Source organism: Meleagris gallopavo, chromosome 1 (genome assembly GCF_905368555.1).
Source record: "Meleagris gallopavo chromosome 1, MGAL_WU_HG_1.1, whole genome shotgun sequence".
NCBI classification, from domain to species: domain Eukaryota; kingdom Metazoa; phylum Chordata; class Aves; order Galliformes; family Phasianidae; genus Meleagris; species Meleagris gallopavo.
This window is the reverse complement of record NC_139404.1, coordinates 84,888,460-84,906,719: the sequence shown is the minus strand read 5'-3', so window position 1 is coordinate 84,906,719 and position 18,260 is coordinate 84,888,460. Positions and strand designations below refer to the sequence as shown.

The window sequence follows — 18,260 nt, the reverse complement described above, 5'->3', positions numbered from 1 at the left end:
GCCAACCATATCCCAGGCTGCATTGAAAGATGCGTGGCCAGCAGGTTGAGGGAGGTGATCCTGCCTCTCTGCTCTTGTGCTGGTGAGACTTCATCTGGAGTTACTGCATCCAGATGTGGAGTCCTCAGTTCAGAAGGGACATGGATCTGTTGGAGCACGTCCAGAGGAGGGCCACAAAAATGATCCAAGGGATGGAACACCTCTCCTATGAGTACAGGCTGAGAAAGATGGGAACGTTCAGTCTGGAGAAGAGAAGGCTTTGTGGGAACCTGATAGCGGCATTTCAGTATTTAAAGGGGAAAGAGACAGACTGTTGTGATAGGACAAGGGGAAATTGTTTCAAATTAGAAGAGGGGAGATTTAGATTAGACAGAAGAAAAAAATTTTTTACAGTGAGGGTAGTGAGGCACTGGAACAGGTTGCCCAGAGAGGTGGTAGAAACTCTTTCATCTGAGATATTCAAGGCTGAACAGAACTCTGGACAACCTGATCTGGACAACCAGCTGTGGATGTCCCTGATCATTGCAGGGAAGAAGGACTAGATGACTTTTAAGGGTCTCTTCCTTATGATTAAATGATTCTCAAATGATTCAGTGATTCTTGGAAGAAGCTGGGTCCCTGTTGACTGGGAGAAGGGTGGAATCCAGAACGAAATTAGTGGGACTGTGCAGAGGCCACATATCTGTGCTTAACTACACTATTCCCTGAATTTCACAGCAAAGCTGTGTTTTAGATTTGGAGCCCAATGATGAGCACACAGACTGATAACCTACACCAAGTAATGTTTATAATGCCATTAAACATTAAGGAACACTAAACATTAAACATTGTCTTATAGGGGGAATGTAGATTTCACTTCACTGGTCATACAGATGGATATTTATCACGCTGAGATGTAGAGCTACAAAGCATTTGTAAGCATGCAAGATCTCAGATCCCCCCATATATGTACCTCCATCACCTTCCTGAAGAGGATGTTTCAGGCTCAGGTGGCAGAAGCTGGCTCAGCACAGCACTCCACTGTCCCACTTGCAAGGGAAGATTTATAGAAAAACCTATTTTAGAGAGCATTTGACACTGCTATCCAAAGAACAGTGCAAGAAAGTTCAGATGCTTCTATTATTTGAGCTCAAGCTGCCTCAGCCTCACTCACCACTGACACAGTCATGTATGGATGGGTTAGCCTGTGACTACACTCAACAGGGAACTTGTTATGGGATACACCTGGGATATGCACCATGGGATAAAATAACCTGCACTATTTCAGGCCCGTTGCAATGAAATGTATGCTCTTTGGGAACAACTAAATTAAAAGTATGCATTAATAGGGCTACTGTTCATATTTCATGTCAATGTATTTCTTCTGGACTATTTATAAATGTTACATGAAAAATTATTGGTCAGATTCTCAGCTGGCATATGTTGATGGAGCTTCATTAGCTACAATGAAACCTATCATTGCACCAGCCAATCCGTTGACTATTTATTAATTAAGTTGTAGAACATGCCTTTGAAGGGGATTTTTCATCCCTCTACGTAATCCATCTAACCATATTTCTTTTTTCACTTTCCCATGGACAAAATATACTCTTCAGATTGTTGCCAAAACCTGCATGATTCACTATATTGGAATAAATCTGCTCTTCTGGAATTTATGGGCAGGGGCACTATGCTGAGTCTGATTAATCTGAGATTTGAAGGGCTTCAGTCCAGCTATAAGTTTCAGTAAAGAGCTGTAATTACAGGTTAAGTATAGCAATTCTAGATTGCTGAACATTTCTGTATTGATCTCTTTAAACCATTAAATATATAAGTTCAAATTCATGCACTTTTGAAATCCCAGTAATTTAGGGGGATTATGTTTCCAAATGTGGTACAGATGGCATAACAGTTATCTAAGTAATGGCTTCTCTATGCTGGAAAAATTGAAGAAAGGGCTGCACAAGCAGGACTTCCATTTTATTTTAAAGGTAATGTTTCATTGTACCACTTCCACATTTTTTTTCAGTGCTGGCAAAGACAGTCAGATTATGGGGGAATGACAGGTTGATAAAACTCATATCTCAACCATTAGTCCAGTGATTTTCCTGGTTGCCACTGTCCTGAACTGTATGAATGCACTGTTAAAACAGCAATAACTGTTTCTTCAATAATCCTCTTCTCCATGTTGCTTGAAGTGCAGGCAACCTCTCTCTTTTTCCAAGGCAGCTAAGTAGCAGATAACATAAGGACTAAAATGTGCTCCTGGTCACTTGGGAGACATTATGGAGCACGTATACAAAATCATGTCAGTGGTGAGGCCGTGAGGTCTTGTCTTCTTTGGGTAAGTTACAGCATTCAAAATGCTCTCATCTTATTTGGCAACTCCTGATGAAGTCTCCTGCCCCAACTCATCTTCTTATATCAGCTCTGCATGCCTGCCCACCCATTCTGAGTCTTCTGCCTTAAGGTATAAGGAGAAGTATATTGGGAGAGGTGGGATTGCTGCCTATGCCCATCTGAGCAAAAATAACAGAAACAACTGAACAAATAAACAGAGAACTGGGTGCAAGGAACTGTTTCCTTTTCTTTTTTCTTTTTTCTTTTCTTTTCTTTTCTTTTCTTTTCTTTTCTTTTCTTTTCTTTTCTTTTCTTTTCTTTTCTTTTCTTTTCTTTTCTTTTCTTTTCTTTTTTCTTTTCTCTTCTCTTCTTTTCTCTTCTTTTCTTCTTCCCTTCCCTTCTCCCTTCCCTTCCCTTCCCTTCCCTTCCCTTCCCTTCCCTTCCCTTCCCTTCCCTTCCCTTCCCTTCCCTTCCCTTCCCTTCCTTCTTCCTTCCTTTTCTTTCTTTCTTTTCTTTTCTTTTCTTTTCTTTTCTTTTCTTTTCTTTTCTTTTCTTTTCTTTTCTTTTCTTTTCTTTTCTTTTTCTTTTTTCTTTTCTTTTCTTTTCTTTTCTTTTCTTTTCTTTTCTTTTCTTTTCTTTTCTTTTCTTTTCTTTTCTTTTCTTTTCTTTTCTTTTCTTTTCTTTTCTTTTCTTTTCTTTTCTTTTCTTTTCTCCCTTCTCCCTTCCCCTTCCCTTCCCTTCCCCTTCTCCTCCCCTTTCCCTTCCCCCTCCCCTTCCTCTTCCCCTTCACTTTCCCCTTCCCCTTTTCAATTCAGTGACAGTTTTGATATTTACTTGATATCTACTTAAATGCATTCCCTAAGTTCAGTGTTGTCTCTCTGTGTCTGTGATTGTATTAAAAGTGCCATGCAGTCTCTCCTCTAAACTAGAATATTGGTATTGTGTGTCATCTGTGCAAAACACTTATGAGATCTGGTCCATAATTACAGCTTTCTAACATCATACAAGAACATTTCTCAGACCTACTAATTGTGCTGCCCTTTATGCTCCATCTTATTGATTAAACATCTGTTAGTGTTTTGGCGAAATGAGAATTCACTCGCAATGCAATGTGTCTGCTATATTAAATTCTGTTTAAGTCAGCTCTAACCACAAGTTTGAGATACATGTATTGTATCTCCTTAATTGTATCCTAGTATTTTTGCCTATGTTATTTGTGCTGTTTGCTGGAGGGCAGCAGAGTGTTCTAATGTTTTCTTTACAGAAAAGTCGAGTTATATCTCCTTATTATTTCTTTTTTTTCCCAAACTTGAAACATTTCAGGTGGACAAATACTTTGGAATATTGCAAATAATGCAATAATACAGACTTTTACCTTCTTCATATATCACAATCCAACTACTACACAGGAAATTTTATCCTTTGTGGGACTTAGTTAAAAAAAAATCAATCTCTATCTCTCCCCAAAGAAGAACATAAAGACTTTTTAATTAGACATTTGTAATTGTGAAGAATTTTCCTTTTCAAGGAGGACAAAAAAAAAAAAAAAGAAAGAAAAAATCTTTCAACAAGATCCCTCTGCTTCTACTCTTCATAATTCAAATTAAAATAGAAAATATGTTGGTATGCTGGTAACCTCTGGGAAATTAAATGAGTAACTCTAGCAAAGAGATTGCAGAGAGCAATGCAGAGATTCTCTTTCCATTCCTTGTGCTTACTAAAAAATCAGAAGTTCTGCACAGAAGAAATCCAAAAGCTGACACAAATAGAGAGGAGCAGAGTTTGTTTCACTGCTGTCCAATGTTATTTCGAATTGACTTATCCTTTCTTTATCTCATTTGCTGACTGATAAAATCTTGACAGTATTAAAAAATAATCTGAGTCCTATTGCATGACTTGCTTTCCTTCTGTATGTTTTATGTATATTGATTGGTAAAATGAAAAAAAATGCTAATATCCATATGTTGTCACATCAAGAAAATGTGGACCACTTCTTTTCCCAAATTACATTATGTCTGGATGATTTTGCAAAGATCTGGGAGCTGAGCTTGCATTCAGTACTGAGACAAAATGAACCAACTCAACAAAGGAGCAAAATTAAATTACTTCTACCCATATTTTATCCTTTTGACATGTACTTTCAGTGTCCCTTCCTCCATCATCTCCAATCTGAGAGTCACAGTATCACTACTGAATCCCTGCCTAGCAATAAAAATACTGTCTGCAGCTGTCTCCGATCCAAGCTCTGATGAAGTCAAAGAGAGTCTTTCCATCTACTTAGGGAGGTTTGATCAGGCCCTTTCCCTCCTATGGAAGAGGATGGAAATCCTACTGCAGTGTTTGAGGGTTTCATTCTCCTGCTTCAAAATTTTAGAGCCCAATTTGGAACATAATAACAGTCTCTTTAAGTTTCAGATGAAAAACTCACTGGCTTAAATGAACACACATGGATGAATGTTATGTTGGAAAAGAGTCTTCAAGCTTTATCTTCAAGAAAACTGTAGCACCTTAGGGAGATACGTACTGCCAAAAAGCCAAATGAACAAGCCAAGTGACAAGAATGAGAAGAACTGCAAGAACAAAAAGCTGCTTTTGGACTCCCACTGCTGTCCCAATTAAAAAATAAATAAAAGAAAAATTAAGCTAGCAGACCTTGAGGCTATCTGAAAACTAAAGCCTTCTCGGGACTGTTTCGCTCCCCAAATTACAAAAAATAATTCATCGATTAACACCTATATTTTTATACTTCAATAAGGATCTGAACAAACCAGTTCCTGTACTAATTTAGTACGTAAAATCCAGTTACAGAAATTGCTCTTTTGACTCAATAAAGAATAGTTAGCACCTTAGAAGCAACACTGAAATTCTCTTCTTCTGAAGAGGCTTGATCCTGTGGTCACTAAAGTCTTTGATTAATTATTGATGGTTTCAAGACTGCATGGTCAAAACCCAGTTGTGTTGTTTTTACATCTCAAAATGCAATCAGATATCTAAACATCTTTAAAATTTAGTTACACAAATGTCTAAAGCCTACTCTACCCTGGCATTCTACTTACTTATTTGAGTGAGTGTCCTTTATTTCACGTAGAGGTCTAAGCACATGTGAATGTCACCGGGGGCAGATATCATCTCCATGTGCAAGGAACATTGGGGTCAGTTCCCTGTAGCTCCTGTGATGTTTTATTAAATGCCTTGATCGTGAGGTATCCTACTGCTTTATGCTCCCAGGCACTGGCCTGGGGAATTATATGGCCTTTGTAGAAATCTAAGGGGGTGTTTCCAAAGAGTTGGGATCAAAGATTTTACGTATATATGTGCATGTGTACGCATATGTGCATATATATGCACGTATGTATACACATTTATACATATATACACATGCACGCTCATGCATACGTATAGTCATATGATCAGTAACAGGACATAAAGAAGACACTGAAACATTCAGCACGAGCCACTTTGAGTCAATGAGGCAATTTATAAGAACACTAAATTATTGCTCTAAAACCTGGGATTTTGTTTTGCTTTGTAAACCTATGTCCCTATTACCCTATGTAAACCTAATTATAGACAGTGTGAAAATTAGGAAGAATCTGCATTTTAGTACTGAGTCAGCTGTGACTCCAAATATCTAGAACAGCAAAAAGGAGTGTGTTTCACATTCTTTGTGAAGTGCTCTCACACACAGATACACTCAAACACAATATTTATTTTTTATAGTAACCAGCTGACTTATGGCTGGTTTGATTCTCCCCACTGAAAAATTTGTCAGATTCTCCTTTTCAATTTATCTCTCATGCATGAAGTGCCCAAGGCATAGCTTATGGTTAAAATGCAACCCAAACAATTTACAAGAGGATAAAATGGATTAAGTGCAGAGCTCCAACTTTAAATATGGATAGTCCCAACTTCAGAAGGCATTTAAAAACATGCTTCAGTGTTAGCAGCTCAGGGATATCCTCTCTCTTGTTCTAGGACAGCAAAAAAAATTAAATTAAAAAAAAAAAAATCCTCACAGTTGCTGCACTAGCTGATGGAAAGACTTCTGGATCAAGCTTTGTGGGAGGTTATCTTTAACTTCCTCATGGTAGTAGTGTGACTACTGCATAGTGTAAGTACATAGTTTCACTATGCAGGTTCTCAGCCAGTTTTGTTTGGGCAAAGTCAGCTGTCTTTGCATCTTTGGGAAAGGGTTGAAACTCTTTCATGGTGAAAGAAACAACATGCCAGAAAGCTCTTAAAATTTTGCTACAAAAAAATTACATTATTGTTTTGTAGCTTTAGAGGTAAACTTAACAGAGTGGGAAAAGCAGCTAAAAAATGCATTTTGTAATCCTTTTGTTTGAGAATTCTTTTTCTTGCTTGGTCTTGTTATGGACAGCTTGTGATGGATTCATGATGCACAATACTTAGCTTAATTCATACACACATATCACAGAATTACAGGGGTTGGAAGGGACCTCAAGAGATCATCAAGTCTAACCCCAATGCTAAAGCAGTTCCCTACAATAGGTCACACAGATAGGCGTCCAGATGGGTCTTGAATATTTCCATAGAAGGAGACCTCTGGAACAACCTGTTCCAGTGCTCCATCACCCTTACTGTAAAATATGTAGAAACTGCTTCTATTATCTAAAAGTGCAATTGTGAAACAGAATTGTCATTGTATAGGTGAGATCACATCTGTCATAACAAGCAGATCCTGTTGGAGCTCTCCTCCAGATGCTTTCCTCCACTTCTGAAATAAAATTAATCATAGTGGAAAACTGTCACCTTTATATCAATATGGGTCTCAGAGCGAGATTCAGACTTCACTTTGTTAGGCTGAAGCCATGTATGCTGTCTCTCTGCAAGATGCCACATCTAAATTCACTTTATACCAAGCAGACCAAAAATCCCTTTTGAAAAGTGACAGGTCAGTGCATTAAGCAATTGCTCTACTGGTGGGGTTAAGATGGATAAATTACAAAGAAGTAAAGCCTGACACTAAAAACATCAGGTGGATCAAGGACACTTCTATCCATTCTGGCTCATTAGACCTAGGACAACAAGGTCAGCAATGTTAAATATAATCACAAGGCTTCCTAGAGGTATGGTAAATGTGTTGGCAAATTTTCATACCATATTCAAGATAATGTATCACCCACAGCTTGAAAGGTAGCTTGCCTGTGTTTTAAGTATCCACAGTATTTATGGTCAGTTAAGACAAACCTTTATTGTTTTTCAACTATGATGAGTGAAATTCATCTCAAGCATTTAACTCCACCCCTCTCCCCCTCCCCCCCATTAAAAACAGAGGAGCTGTAGTTCATGTATGTTAGCACTCAGTTTGGCATCATCTTTTTAATGGAAAAATAAACCAAGCTGTCTATTCTAAACTGAATCAGGCAAAATAAATAAGCAAACCAAATTTTTCTTTGCTGTAGGCACAGAGACTATGTTCTGAACGAAGAAGTCTAATTAGTTTTAAAATCTTTGGATAAAACACTGTCTTTCTGTACTCTGTTTGTAAGGTCCCTTACACAGTGGGTGTCTGTTCTATTACTACAACTTTCATGCACTATAGTAATAAAAATAATTGACAGTGATAATACTGTGGAAGTTATTTAACATTGAGCCGTCTTGGGTGAACTCCATCTCGCCTCTGGAAGGTCCACTGGCCCTCACAGAATAGTATAGTACATGAAGAAAAGAGTGGTACAAGCAAGTTCTGTGCTACTGATACCACTCTCACAAAGCAGAGCATGTTATAAATATTAAAGGCTATTGAGATAAAGCAGGAGTAGGTCATTCCTTCCCTCTCTTCTACTGTCACATATCACCCTGGAAAAACTTAACCATGCTCATCTAGAGTACCATTTTGCTTTGCTACTGCCAGAACAGCATAGCAGTCCAAGACCTCCATTACTGGAAAAAGCACTGTTTGCCTTGATGGTAATCTTTCTGCTCATTTGCAGATAGTCCTCACGTGGTGGTGTTGCTCCCAGTCACAGAAAAAGTAACTGCCATGTAACAGAGGTCCTACCAATGGAAGTGTGCTTTGCAGCTGTTGCTACACATACTGCCATGATGAGTTATCTAGAGTGGGCCAATCCATCATCCTGAAAAATGTTTGAATGATATTACACATGATTAGCTTAACTGTAAATTGTTCGCTAAAATCCAATGCGGGAGAGAGTAAACATAGGCCCTGGCTAGCTTTATCTCACTCCATAAATTCTTCATGCAAAGAAATTGAAGAAAAAAAAAAAGAAAGAAAAAAAGATTTACATGTCTGTGCCTGAATGCACTTCCTCAAAACTAGCTCCAGATGGTTCCAACAATGAGAGGCCAAGGAAAGGGCTGAAGAAATGAGATATGTTGTGGTGATGGGCCAAACAGGAAAGCACAATAGGCTGTGCTTAATAAGAGTGTCACTGGACTGGGAAGCAGTTGGAAGGGACAAAGTGAGAGAACTGTGCTCTGTGTATGAGAGGTAACCAGCATTGTGAATTGCATGGCATCAAAAACTGGAGGACCCTCCATTGGCAAAGAGAGATTCTACTAACTCACTCAAGGAAAAACAATCCCAAAAGTAAACAAAGACAAGGGGGGCTTCTGTTCCTGATCATAGCACTGTGTGTGGTAGGTGAGTTTCATAAATAACCTGTTTCTAGGAAACCTCCTTCCTGATCCTTAGTGACTTCCTTAATCAATCTTTTATCATCACCAGCTTCAGCTTCCTCCTCTTTCTTTTAAAACTAAAAAAAAAAAGTAAATCTAAGGGCAAATGAAAGATTGCTTATCATCTACTTTAGGCACATCCAGTCTACCTAATGGTCTATGTAATGAAGCACTCATCATGACAAAGGTATTGCTTTGCCAACTCCATATAACAAATAGCTTGATCTAGGGATGACATGGCTCTTAACTTCCCTCCCCACCAGACTACTGATCCTATTAATCTTATCTAAGGTATACACACTTAAAAATAAAATAAAATAAAATAAAATAAAATAAAATAAAATAAAATAAAAAATAAAATAGTGATGAACATGCGTTAAAACAACTAACTGATTACACTGAAATTTTTTACTTAAGATCTCTTAGGGAAATGTCAAGACAAAGGCTTGTTGTTATTTCAATGAATTAACAAGAAAAAAGAACAAAATACATCATAAACCCAAGGGAGGAGAAGAAAAAGTGGTAGTGGAAGTGGTATCTATAACTGGCATGTACTAGTGAAGGGGACAGTTCTTAATAATGCAGCAAAGCAGATCCAATTTAGACTGTAGAAATGTCCCTAAGCTACTGATTCTCTTGGGAAGTGTTGGAAAGACTCTCTGCTGTCTTCTGCGGTGGCAGAAAATGCCAGATGACACCACATTGTGCTTCAGAAGGTCACAACTTTTATGGTAAGAGGTGGTTTAGCACTAAATTGCATGCATATTGCCTTACCTTCTCAGGGTTCTCAGTGCTCTAGTTGGGTATCACAATGTCAAATAAGTAACAGCTATTGAAAAGTCAAGCTCAGTTATCAGCAATAGTATGTGAGATACTGTAATTATTACCCTGTAATTAATTGCACATCTTAGATACTTGGCACACGATCGAGAAGGTAGCTAGTTTCTTATGAGTTACAATTTTTAGTGGCAGTAGGTGAGATCTGAAGTCTGACTATGCGTTGATCTGTAACTTGCTCAATTACATATGCCAGGATGAGCAAGTACTAAAAGGCTAACAATGTGATTGAGTAGAATTTCTTATTCACTTCAGCGCTCTATTTCCCTACCAATACACAAACAAAAACAGATTGCTTAAAGGTCAGCTGATTATGCCTTTGTATTTGTATCATCTTTTCCTGTGGAAATTCGTACAGCATGTAGAAAATAAGAGAGAGAATTCAACCACAGGTAATAGGGAGACTTTCAGAAGATACACTAAATTCCCCTCAGCTTTAAATACAGACACTGCAAGCTGCTCTGTTTTCAGTACAGGAGTAGCATAACCAATTAAAAGAACAGGGGACCATTTAGGCAGGCAAAGCTAGGGAGCCTTTTTATGCAAATCTCTATTCTATCACCAAAGCCAAGGCAGCAGTGCTGATTTACACAGGCAGATGAGTATCGGACATGAGATAGGATTTTGCCCAGACCATCTGTCACAAGATCTCTATGCTTAAAGTTCCCTGGGGTTCTTTAATGACTAATAGTCAGCTTTTTCACAGTTTTTATGCCTACTCCAAAAGACAACACACTGAGAATATGGATACTCCTAACCTCATGCTGGGGTGTTGATTCATTGCAGATTTGGCAGAGTATTGATTCATTTCTCTGAATAACCAACATTTTTTCTTTAAACACTCTAACTTTTCTTAGAACGTGTACTGTCCAAATACTTATCTACTTCATTAAAACACTCTGATCGATTTCTGTGCTCTGCAGATGAAGGTATGTCAAGTTTAATTCATGAACAAAAAAACTTGCATAAATAACTCCACTACAAACACTAAAAAATAGATAAAAAACTTGTTTTTAGATCTACTGGGAGTTTGTTGAATACACACCATAATTTTATACTATTAAAGGCATTTTACTTTCAGTATGTTTTTCATGTCAGATTCTAGGACAGACTTGAGCTTGCCCAAATTAGTTTGAAATACACTTCATATAAATAGAGTCATTATGGTTCTTTGGTATGTCTTCTACATAACACAATCTTAATATCATGTTTTGCATTCTTAGAAATAACTGCAAAGAAGATGACAGTTAATCGTCTTTTTGCCTGCATTAATTTGTGAATCTGAGGAATCAGTGTTTCTAGAAGACTGTTTTACAATTATTGTCCCTCACCTCCTATTTGGGCAATAAGTTCATAATCACACGAGGGTTCCTCTTACATTACAAACTCTCATGATCCAGATGAATCACTGGATGGTTGCAAATTGAGTTCTGACATTGTGAATAGTCTATCAACACATGTAATTCAGCTGATAACCAAACATTGCTGAAATGTGAAGCCTTGTTCACAATTCTTATGAAATGGGTCAGTGGTATTAGGTCATTGGTTGGTAGGTATGTGACCACATCCACAGCCATATCCCTTATTGTGTATCTCTCAATTAGAAGTCAAACTATATAGCATAGATATGTTTAATGGGATGGATCTACTATTGTCTGACAGCTTTGTTTGGCTTTTGTTTGTTTGTTTGTTAATAAGGGATGGATCAGACTATGTTATGAGAAGAATGCCTTTTAGCTTCCTAAAGGGGACACCTGACACTGGAGCTGGGATAGAGATTTTACATGCTTTCCATCATTTTGTGCAATCCTCTGAAAATGTTTAAATGGTCTCCATAGCAGCTTGGGAGAGAAAAGTGAGGAAAAGTCTCTGCCCAGAACAAAAACCCAGAACAAAGCTGTGTTCAAAGACTTCCTTCAGGACATCAGAACAAGCTGCATAGCTGCATTACCTGGGGCATGCCATGGTCAATCCAGATGTACGGTCACTCTGGCACACCATCTGAATTAGTATAATCTGGTAAACTCATCAACATCTCAGCAAGGAGGCTTATGACTGAGAGAACACAAAGCTGGTTCATTTTCTCACACAGAGAGGGCTTGGAGCATGAAGCAAGGTAGTAAGTCAGGGCAACTCCTGTTAATGCTGTGTCTATTTTTAGAACTGGAAAAACTTCCCAGGTTTGTCATTCCAAGGCTTTATGTTTAGGTCATGCTGGTCCTCTGGCCCGTAAAGGAAAGAGCCGTGTCCTTTGTATTGTACTGATGAATCCTTACTGAATTTAATGGGGCAGAGACTCATTGGTGTTTAAATCTACATGTCAAGAAAAACCTTTACTAAACGCAGTTCTCTGCCATGTAGAACAATGTGAATCATCTGGCACGAGGAGGAGGTGAGGAGCTCCTCAAAAGCGAAGGAAAATAAAAGGTAGTGTCATTTTGCAGAATGTCCAGCACCTATCCTTCTTCTTAGTGTTTTATTTAGTTAGTTAGTTCTGAGAAAGAAAGGGAGAAAGAAAGCACCAAGCTTCCTTTTTTTGTATGCAGAGAGCACTTTTCTGGAAGGCCATTAGGATGCTGCATGGGGGTATGAGCACCCCTGTGTTAATTTAAAAACTCAGTTGGTGATCTTGAGGCAAGCTCAAGGCCACTCCGCATAAAGTGTGTGCATGTATATTTGTACAGTGAAAAAGTCAGGCTTTGTGTTAACTGCATTCTACTTGACAGACCCTTCACAATTTAAGTACTGTGGCCAGTCCCTACTGTGCTTTTAATTTCCTTGCTTTATGTTTTCTTAGTGGATTTTTCCTTTTTATAGCATATTATTTTTCAGCTCTGATTTTCAAAGGCCTTCACCGTGTGGAACTTTTCTCTGCTGACACGCTTGTGGGGGGGCTTTGGCTTTCATTTAATGTTCCAGCTGGGTTTCTGGGGCATCAGCTTAAGCGCAGAATTCCCCCAGGAATAACAACGAATCCATTTTATTCCCTTTAATATTTGCTGAATACTTCCTTACTTTCAACCAAGCAGACACATTTAGTAACCACCACTGGTTACCTCTCTCAGCAGCTCCTCCACTCCCCCACTTCCAAACACAGAAAGTACAAAAAACAGACTTTGCTTCAGAGGTGACACTGTTGGGGGAGAACAACTGGAGGAACGGTCAACCTTGTTATTGCCAAAATACAGGAATTCAAGCCAGAGCTCAATGAAAATAAACAGGCTGTTGAAAAAGAAGGTGAAAAGTGAATGGAAGTTCTGCTGCCTCAGGGAAAATAACCTCACTGTATGCTCCATCATCAAAGCCTCTCCCTAGAAAAGCACTTAAGCAGGTAAGCCCTTCCTTACTGAGGAGAGCATTTTAACATATGCTGAGATTTCAGCAAACATGCAAGTTAACTGAAAGCATTTCTATGAATTATAGCCTACACATTACATGCTAAAATAAATCTTCTAAAATTATTATTTTTACTGACTAAACATCTTCACCGGCCAGTTTAGGACACACAGTGTTGCTTGACATTTAATCTCTGCTATTAGTTTTTTATTCTAGATACCTATGGACAATCTATCTGCCCATCCTTTTCCTTCTCCCTTAGCCATGCAAACATGCCTCACACATCCAACCTCCCAACACAACTCTTCTGCTCGACTTTGAGCTTCCCTCCACATGCTGTAAGAGTCACAGAAGCACAGTTGTTGAAGGGTAAAACAATGTCAAAACAATTGCAGAAAACAGTATAAACAAGAGTAAATAAAAGCCCAAGCCTCTCTTCAGCACTTGCACCTTGTATAACCTTTCAAACCACCACAGCATTAAATACACATCCTTAACACTGTTTCTGACGGCTCTCCTCTGAATTACTTTGCAGAGGTGCAAGTGACAGAACAAGACTGAGAAAACAACAATCACAATCATGAAGTTTTGGTGTGTTCCTGTTATCTACCACATGTTACTCATTTTTGGAGGAACTGCTCTGACTGATGATGGGATGAGCAAGAAGCCAGCAGCTATGATTTGAAGAGAGCTGCTCTTCGGTGGCTGGTCCTGAACCACTGCAGATGAAGAAATCCATACACACTGGAGAGGAATCATAGTATCATAGAATCATTAAGGTTGGAAAAGACCTTGGAGGTCATGCAGTTCAATCATCAACCCATGTTCCTCACTGCCACATCTGCATGGTTCCTGAATGCCTCCAGGGACAGTGACTCCACTACCTCCCTGGCAGCCTGTGCCACTGCTTCACCACTCTTTCTGAGAATGTTTCCTAATATCCAACCTGAACCTCTCCTGACGCAACTGGAAGCCATTACCTCTTATCCTGTTTCTGTTAATTGTGAGAAGAGGCTTACTCCCAGTTCATCACAATCTCCTTTCAGGTAGTTAGTCAGGTGGTTAGTTCAGGAAAACTTTGACCTTTTAACTACCTGGAGCTGAAGGATTAATTTGAGGCGAGCAGGTTAGTGTTCAACTGAAGCCCTACAGGTGACATAAAAGATGCTATTTTATCTGCAGAGGGATGAGTACAGTTTGGGCAGGATCATATGTGTCTCTTCGTCTGTGTTTGTGTCTCTGGGCACATGGTCACACTCTGGTTACAAGGAATGTAACTCTGGCAAGTCTGAGGATTTGTCTCTGCATGGCACAAATGGTATAAGGGTGAAGCAGGACAAGGCACCACGCCTCCGTGTTTGCCCAGATACCTCTATTTTTTTTCCAGCCAGAAATTCAGAGCTAAAGGCAATGAAGGTCTTAAACCATTTGTTTGGACCCAGGTTTGGTTTCTGGACTCAGGTTTCTGAACATCTGCAAATCTCTTGGTTTTTGCAAGCGTGGAATAAATCAGCTCTAAAGCCAGGCACAGGTTAATACACCCGAAATACACTTGGTGAAATGTGTCTAGTGAAGCCAGAGGCTCACCATTGGTGCGGGAGTGTATTGTATTCCCCTGCAGGAAAATCTAGAAGAAAAAAAAAAACAAGTGAGAACTTCAGCCACAGCACATGAAGGTCCCCAGCGGTTTCAAAGCCTGCGGTGAAGCACACAACTGTGTGGCCTTTGCAAGCAGGCAGTTTCCCTGTGGTTCAGAGAGAAGGGTCACATTGCAGTGCCAGGCTACCGCAGTGACCGAGGGACAAGAACAAGCCATGTCTGACATGCTAATAGGGCTGAAGACTCATTCCACTGTCCGCTGAGCTGCCAAGGGAGCAGCTTTGCTTCCTGACAGTCTTTTCTGCAATATCTCTTAAAAGCAAAACAGATTTCTGCTGCTTTCACAGTGTGCTACACATGGATATGTGGTTTATTTGAGATCACTTGTGCATAAGTTTACACAGGTTGTACCAAAATCAGATGCAAGTTCATCCACATGTTGGCGTCTGACCTGAGAACAATGAAAAAAAGATCCACCCACCTGCAACGTCTCACTGGCTTGCAAAAATAAAACCTGTAAGCAGGGAAGTCTTCTCATGAGAAATAATCACAGAATGTGCCAGCATCAGCTCCTGCCTTGCGCTGAAGCTCCTGCAAAAAACGCCATCAGTGGACACTACTTAAGAACTGTAATTGTTGCATTTTCCTCAACCTTTGACCTCTACTGCTGTCAAAAGTAAAACCTTTGTTGAGTGAGGAGTGTATTGTGGGTCTGAAAAGCCTGTCATGTAGAAGAGCCTCCAGCCACAGAAAAGGTCTACATTCTCTAACTCCATTTCACTTCACAGAGCCTAAATGACTTTGAGGAGCCATTGGGTATTTGTGGCATTTAGCAGAAAAGTGTTGTAAACAAACACTTACATGATCGTTAGGCACTTCTAAACAAAATGCGTTGCTAATCACCACCTCCCATGACAAAGCCTTCATAACTCCAGCTCATTTCCTTAAAGCTTTACAGAAAACTATTGGAAAGACTCAGGCATCCATATGAAGACAGCTGCCTAGAGCTGTGAGCAGGGAACACAGTAGGACTTTCACATTCTACTCTCATAGCCTCTGTGAAGTGTAAAAAATTAGAATCAAGTGCGAATAATTGGCATAAAGATACTGTTTTTAGTTGGTGTAAGATGGCTGGTGGGCTAGTGTTCCTTGGGGGCTTTCTTGTGCTTAATTTTTTAATCAGGTTATTTTTATTTACAGCATAGTATAGTATATTTTATTTATAGCATCCCAAGTATTTATACAAATGGGGGAAGATCTCTTGAGAGCAGCCCTCACAGAAGGACTTGGGGGTCCTGGTGAACGAGAAGCTGGACATGAGCCAGCAGTGTGCGCTTGCAGCCCAGAAGACCAACTGTGTTCTGGGCTGCATTAAAAAAGGGGCGAGCATGGAGAGGGAGGTGATTGTCTCCCCCTACTCAGCTCTTGTGAGGCCCCATCTGGAGTACTGCATCCAGGCCTGGGGTCCCCAGTACAGGAAAAACGTGGAGCTCTTGGAGTGGGTCCAGAGGAGGGCCTCTAAGATGATCAGAGGGCTGGAGCACCTCTCCTATGAGGGAAGGTTGAGGGAACTGGGATTGTTTAGATTAGAGAAGACTCGGCTGCTATCCGAGCTGGAAATCCATGAAGTTGTCTCATCACTCTGTATGTCAAAAAGCTGCTCTTTCTTCTTCCGTGATGTACTGCTTGTAGTTATTGCCTGGGAATCACACTTCTAGCAGATACCTTGGCAACAGTCAGTGTGTTGGTCTTATCCTTATAAGGCTTTAATGAGAATGATTTTTGAAAACATAGATTAAGCTCCAACTATGCTATAAAGAAACCATTTTTCATTAAGCCATTTTCAACTAAACTGAATTCACACAGGACACTAAATCATGCAAACAGAATATAAATAACTTAGAGGCTCTATAAATCATGTTGGTCACTGATAAAAAAATAATAATAATAAAAGAAAGAAAGATTAAATTAAAGTATTTATTTAAAAATGAGCTGGGGGAAAAAAAGCACTTCCTGCAGCTCCGTCGCCCAGTGTAGCCTAATTTATGTGGACTGAAACCCATGTAAGGCAACATATGTTCAGAACTGAGGTAACAATTGCTAGAAGCGGTCAGGAATTTTGGGACTAAAATTTTCTTCTGTCTCTGCCCACAATGGAACAAAGCAGTGATCTGTCAAAGCTGAAATTGATTGATGGTAAACGTTTGTTTTCGAAAAGTCTCTCAGCTTAAAAAAAAATCCAAAAGAACCTTTCAGTGATCAAGAACTGCTGCTTTGACATTTTCTAAGTGAAAAGTTTTATTTCTAATTGAAAGAAACAAGCAAGAACCCCACGTTCCTTTTGTACTAAAGAGAGGCAACTGCTTAGGAAGGTCACAATCAAAATACACTCTTTGAACATTATTAAAGTAAAATATTTAGTTTGGCCCCATTGTGATTGTATTTTGGAGATTTTCATCCAAGTTTTAAAGGGACCTTTCATCCCTGGTGGGAGATAGGAAAAATACTGGAATTCCTGAAAGCTCTGTCAGGGTGAGGGTTTCCCACCTAGGTTTGGTAGTTCTCTCTCCTACTCTCATTCCACTGGAAGGGTGTTGAAGGCCATCTGTTCATTGCTTCACTTCAAGATGTCTGAAAAGCAGCAGTGAAGTTGCCTATAGGCTTTAATTCTCAAGAGCCCAGAGATGTAAAAGATCCAAACCCCAGGAAGTTATGTCCTCGGCTCACGTCAGAGCAGTGGTTGGTCTGCTGGGCTTGGGGCCAGCCTCTCTTAGACCTATTGCACATTGGCATGGGCATCTGCAAAGGTAACAAATCAGACCCTACGTCTAAATGCAAATGTGATCTACATTGGCTCTAGCGCTACCTGTATTGGCCACTGCTCTGCTAAGCTGTTTTTTTTTTCTCCATTAATGTACCTTCTGAGTCCATTTTAAAGAGAAAATAACTAACAAGTCAGCCATTGATTTACCATGGGACCCATTAGCAGCAGGCATTTAAAACTGCAGACCATTTACTTTAGCTGTATTATGGCCCTGCTGGTATCAATCACCATAACATCACAGGCATCAGCAGGGCTACACCAATTTATATGATCTGAGGATCTGCCTTCTTACCTTTACCGAAGTATTTGCAGTAATTCAGCCTTGATTCTGAGAGTGGTTATTTGCCGCTGGACCCCTTCTAGAACCCAAATGAAATAAAATTAGGTGAAGCGATTTCTAAGGCAATTTAAGGCCATTAAACATGACCAAAAAGTGATTAACATTGTTTGTGTGATTTACTGACCTGGCAGAGCTGTGTTTAATGGAAAATGACTTAGTCAAAAATGCTTTTACTTGCAGCAGGGAGAGGGCTTAATCCAAGCTTTCAGAAACACTGATTTTAGCCAAATATAGAGGGACAGATGTAGGCACGAATCATTACCAAAGTATTGTCCCAATGTATTCCTCTAAGGAAGAAGCAAAGGTCTAATTTCACTTCAAGCCCTGAAATTAGCAGGTCTT

The 18,260-nt window shown here is 39.5% G+C and overlaps 1 protein-coding gene across 17 annotated transcripts in view; it reads right to left on the bottom strand.

Moving 5' to 3' along the window:
• Nucleotides 1-18,260, bottom strand: part of LOC116217322 (uncharacterized) — a 672,500-nt gene that overhangs the window by 111,068 nt on the left and 543,172 nt on the right. For 14 of the 17 annotated variants that reach the window (XR_014887146.1, XR_014887144.1, XR_014887145.1 and 11 more), the window contains 2 exons: nt 17,871-17,937; nt 15,236-15,345 (listed from right to left, as the gene is read on the bottom strand). The exons of 1 other annotated variant lie outside the window; for it this stretch is intronic. The gene's annotated coding sequence lies outside the window, so the exon portion shown is untranslated. Of the gene's footprint in view, nt 1-952; nt 1,036-15,235; nt 15,346-17,870; nt 17,938-18,260 lie in introns of those variants that run through there. 2 more of the 17 variants (XR_014887196.1, XR_014887193.1) reach the window with 2 other exon arrangements.